The sequence below is a fragment of the Lygodium microphyllum genome, chromosome 13 (assembly GCF_053477565.2).
Source record: "Lygodium microphyllum isolate KBCC chromosome 13, Lygodium_microphyllum_v1.1.10, whole genome shotgun sequence".
NCBI classification, from domain to species: domain Eukaryota; kingdom Viridiplantae; phylum Streptophyta; class Polypodiopsida; order Schizaeales; family Lygodiaceae; genus Lygodium; species Lygodium microphyllum.
Genome location: NC_141147.1, coordinates 87,932,623 through 87,938,202, shown reverse-complemented (window position 1 = coordinate 87,938,202; position 5,580 = coordinate 87,932,623). Strand labels below are relative to the sequence as shown.

The 5,580-nt window shown below is 39.4% G+C and overlaps 1 pseudogene; it reads left to right on the top strand.

Moving 5' to 3' along the window:
- Window positions 1-3,147: 3,147 nt before the first annotated feature.
- Window positions 3,148-5,226, top strand: LOC148026874 (putative TPR repeat-containing protein At1g05150 pseudogene; annotated as a pseudogene).
- The last annotated feature ends 354 nt before the right edge of the window (window positions 5,227-5,580 follow it).

The window sequence follows — 5,580 nt, the reverse complement described above, 5'->3', positions numbered from 1 at the left end:
CAAAAATGACAAATCTTAATGTTGCACATATCTTTTTCGTACTCCACTATTCAAGGATAGTGATAGAATTGGACTAATTAACGTTTTCTTTGCTTCTAACCCATGGGAGTTTGCTTGCACCTTTGAAACTTTTCTTTTGCAATATTCTTATCCTTTTCCATTTGCTTCAAAAGTGATTTTAATGAATCATTCTCCTCCTCCAAGGTTGAATGTCTTTGGCTGTCCTTTGACATGTCTTGTCCCTTGTCTTTATATTGCTTCAATTCTTCTTCAAGCTTCTACACTTTGATTTGTTGATCTTGCAATGCTTTTTTCAACACATTTAAAGAACCCTGGGATTATAACAAATATTGATGAATGCTATATAACATTGATTGATAATTTTGATGCATATGAATATTTTCATCTAAGCATTTGCAATAACTTAATAGACAATTTTCGCCATCCCTGACAAAAGTAAGCAATGAAGAAGTGGAATCAAAAGGTAGATTTAGTGTTAAAGAGAGAACTAGGGAGAGAGAAAGAGGAGAGAGATGACTGCAGAAGAGAGAGAAAGATTGTAGGAAGAGAGAGAAGAAGAGTGACGAGGAGAGGGAAAGACTAGATTTAGAGAGAGAAAGACAGGAAAGAGGGAGAAGCCATAGAAGATGTGAGAAAGATAGGAGATAAAGATTATAATTGTATTAATATGCCCAAAAATATCTGAAAAATTACATATCCTCTCCTTTTATACCAATGTCAGCGTGACGTGGCATAATATCAACATTATTTACACTAAATCCTTATTCCCAGCTCCTTACAATCCATCCCTTCCCAAAAGTTTTTGTCCTAAAAAACAAACCTGAAATACTAGAAAAGGATAGATGAAACAAAGTACTACTCTGATACAAGGCCTACAAAAATAGGAAAAGCAACTAATTTGTACTAAGTAATGGATAAGATCATAAGTGGAAAAGTGAATAGGCCATATGAACATCCATTTTGAAATGATAAAACTGAAAACTAAACCATCATAACTCCAAGAAAGGATGCCTGCAAGAAATAGACAGCTTGATGTCTACTACAGAACCTGCTGTAGTAAAATGGAGATATCTTGTGATGGGCATATCCAAATCAAGTGTGCTGTGAGTCAAAAGAAAACTCATTGGACATACTTGCAACCCATATAGATATCCTTCTTTTGTAATCAAATCAGAATTGAAGCTGAACCAAAACAATAAGCTGTCTAGAAACTATCTGCAGTAGAACAAGAGATAAATGGACTAATTTTCAGCCAAATAAACCTCTCAAAGATGAAGATTCTGAACCCCAATATGGACGTTGGCCTAATGAAGGTGCAAAATCCTGCTCAAAACCTCCTGGATCAAAAGGTATATCATCATAATAATGATCAAGAGGAGAAGATTTGTCATCAAACTCATAATCTTGACCACCCGGGTCAAATGGGTAGGAAGAAAGATCCCCATAATCATCACCATACGCATATCCATCATCTGTCATATTATAACCATCATGAATCTCATGTACATCCTCATTATCAGCATACCAATCATCAAAATCATTATCCAAGTTGTCATAACCATGGTCATATGCATCTAACTCTTCTTCTAGTTGAGGTAGTTCCTGATTGAGTGTGAACTGATGCATATCCTCAACTAATCCATCATAAGCATTATCAAGAACTATAAAGTCTTCATTTTCAACAGGTTCATATTCCTCCTTAGATGGTCCAAAAGGCTGATTACTTACCAAGTGATCTTCATATGCATTGGCTTTAACTACAGCATCAGCTTGCTGATCAGCTTGGTCTTCTTCATATGGTTGACCTTGAGGAGACAAAGAGTTCAGCACTGCAATTGGTTGATTCCCATTGATTTGCTGACCAAGATCTATGGAATAATTCTCTTCATTTTGGCTTTGTACAAAGTGTACTTGCTGTCCATGATTCACTTCTATAGATTTAGACATAAAAGCAGCATCAAAGTATTCAAAAGAAAGAATCACATGTTGTAGAGCAGGCGGAACCCGATCCTTGAGGTTAATGCACCAAGTAACAATTGCTGTAAGCATTTTCTTTTTCCATAAAGCATTTTTCAGCAAAAGGTTAATAGCCATCTTTACACAATCACAAATTCCTTCATGGTAAATAGAGATACGAATCAGGATGAAAGCAGCATATTCCGTTAACTTGGTAGAATATTTGCCAACAAGTTGGACCAATGAATTTGTCCCAACATCCAATATTTCCCATGCTAGCTGTCCTTCTAATGAATTCCATGATCGCTTACTAACCAATGGAGGTGTATAAACTGTCGTAGCCCACTCATTGTCATCAATCTCAGCAAAAAGAGTAGAAAGCAATATCAATGCATATTCTAACTGTTGGTGAGACGATTGATTAAGCAATGATATCAACCAATGTAATACATCCTTGCCTTGAAAAGACTGCAAAAGAGTAGTACCGCTACTACAAAAGTACTTCATTGATGCCCACAAATCAGCTTGAGGCTCCACATTCTCCATGGTTAGTAATCCCAACAACATGTGTTTAGCTTCAGCATTGCATATACATTCTTGTAAGATACTGTTATCATAGAGATTGATAAGAGTCTACATTACACCTTGTTGAACCAACTGAGAGGTATGTGGTTGTAACTGATGGATAAGTACTTGCTCAACTAGACTCACATCTATCTCTTCCAATGCCATTTGAGAGTCATCATAAGCCATAAAATCATGTGACAAAGTAATCATAACATCTACCAAAGGCATATCCACCCTCTTAGAAGCAACATCTCTAATTAGACCCATAATACTCTGTTTCCTTGTCTATGGAAAGTGCAGTCCTGCAGTACCTATAGGTACTAAATCAGCCATAACTTTTGACTAAAAGCTCTGCTTGACAAACTTTTTGATTCAAACTGAAGCTAACACTTTCCTCTTCAAACAAAGCACTTAACAATAGATTTCAAAGAATGTCAAAAAAAGTTATGATAGCCCAAAGTTGGCTGTCTAAAACTGTCTACAACCTATCCTGTTTTGAATGAAACCATAAGAGATCTGTAGTTCCCTACTGATCTATCATCCAAATGTTCCATCAAAACCACACCATCTGAATTGGCATTGCTTAGTATATCAGTGTCAGAAATGATGCTTTCTGCAGACATGTCATCAAAATTGCTACATGGACTGCATCATGTGGTTCACTCCATGGCTATAGGGACTATTGAAGCAGAAGTTTCAAAATTATTGAGTACTTTTCCTAGCTCTCCTATACTCAAAAATGAAATAGCTCAACCACTTTGGTGTTTAGAAGTTGAGAAAACTGTATCCCAGAAACAATGGCCTCTAATCTCAAGTTCCCCTAAATGTTGATTTGAGTTCTCAAATAACTCAACCAATCCAGTCTTCAAAAGCTTAGAGTTGGATTATCAGTCATAAATTGGCATACAAACGGAGCAAAAACTGGAAAGAGATGCTATACTACCAGCACCTTATTCAGGATCTCAATGACCCCAACCATGCCTCATTTTGAAAGAATAGACACTCACAAAACCATAAAATCCAGCCATCTGACAGTAGCAGGCAACCCACCATAGCTTCTGTTGTGAGCTTGGGAACCCAGGTTAGCTTGTAGCATCCATGTCCTCAATCCCTATGATGGTGCTTGCAAATCTTTTCTCTGAAGCATCCTCAGTTTCAAACTTCATTTTGGACCTCTAACACACTGACAAGTTGCAACCCCATGGCAAGGCAATCAGATCTGTAAATATCACAACAACACAACAATCAAGTGCTCCCAGTAACTTGAATTCAGAATTCAGAAACAGAGAGTGGATTGCATAAAAGTGTGATGGCAGTGTCAGGGTCTGTCATTACTGCTGTCACATCTACAAAATCTACATTAACAAGACCTGGAACTGTAATGATGTCAAAAATGCCCTGTACACCTTGCTGCAATACATCATCAGCCAGAAGAAAAGCATCCTACAAAAGTGTTTGTTGTTGAGCAATGTCAAGTAGTCTGTCATTTGGTATCACAATCAATGTATCTACTAACTTTGGAAGCCATTCAATGGCCTCTAATGCCTGCACAACCCTGAGGTTTTGGCTAGTGCCACAACCTCAATACTCCTATGAAGCCACAGAAAACCAATCCACACAAGGCGTCTCTATTGCCTAGTATCTTCATGTCTTTATCAAATCCAAGCACAACTGTAGCTCCAGATCCAGGATGCTTTTAATCTGATCTGCTGGGCATAGAGGAAACTTTATATGATCATGCATTGTATGTAGAGGCTCTAACTACCTTTAGGCGAGCTAGCGAGGTGAAGCCTACTGATCCTAGGCCACATTTCCACCTTGGAAATGCTTTTGTATTCTCTTGGCCAACATGCTGAAGCAAGAGATTACTACACCTCAACTTTGGATGCTGCAGAGATTTCAGGTAACCAGTGGAATGGCCTTCTACCTCAGACCATGTGAACCTTGGAATTGCACTTGAAGCTGAAGGCATGCTCCTGGGTGCAAGTGAACATTACAAGGAAGCTCCTATTAGAGAACCCAAACATTATAGGGCCTTGAAATTGCTTGGGAGTGCACTCTATGGTGTTGGAGAATACAGGGCTGCAGAGAAAGCACTTATGGAGGCAATATTTCTTAAAAGTGATTACTCAGATGCACATTGTGACCTTGGATCAACTTTGCATGCTATGGGAGATGATGAACGGGCAGTTCATGAATTTCAGAAGGCAATCGATTTGAAGCCTAACCATATGGATGTGCTTTACAATTTGGGTGGCCTGCTAAGGGACATGGGCAGGTTTCAACGAGCAATAGAGATGTACTCGAAGGTGTTGGCTTTGCAACCTGGCCATTGGAGAGCTTAGCTCAATAAGGCAGCGGCCCTTCTTGGTGATTTGAAGCATGTCCAAAAAAGTAATTCCGTAGATAACAGTGTCATAGTGGTGGAGGTCTCACAGTTTAGGGAGGCAAACTCAAAGACAACTCCACGTCGATGGCTCTCTTCTGCCTTGGATATCAGGCACTTTCAGAGACACACGGTTAGGGCACTGTGATGTCAGCTATGTCAAGAAGGAATTTAGCGAGACACAACTCCCTTTGTCATCATCTGGTGGGAGTGGGGTAGAAAATTCTATCCGTAAGAAAGGAGAATCCTTTGATGCCTTTGGTGACTCACCACCAAACTGCATGTTTGATGTGTAAACATGATAGCCAGGCTCTTCAATGCTCCGTTGAAAGATGGAGAGCAAGTGATTCACGCTGGTACTGAAGGCTCTTCAGAAGCTATAATGCTTGTAGGTCTGGCTTCTAGAAGAAAATGGCACTCCTCCTGCAAGATTGAGTGTTATCCGGGATGTCATGATAGCTCACTTGCTTGAGATAGGTAGACACTTGGTGACAGACTCAGAGGAGTTAAAGATCCTCTAAGAGAAAGATGTCTTCGAAAAGTCATTTGGTCTTGGGAAAGAAGGCCCGTGCTCCCAAGGGCTCCTCCAAGCTTGCTGCTCATTTGACGCTCCTAAGGGCTCCTCCAAGCCTGCTGCAACAAAGGCGCCT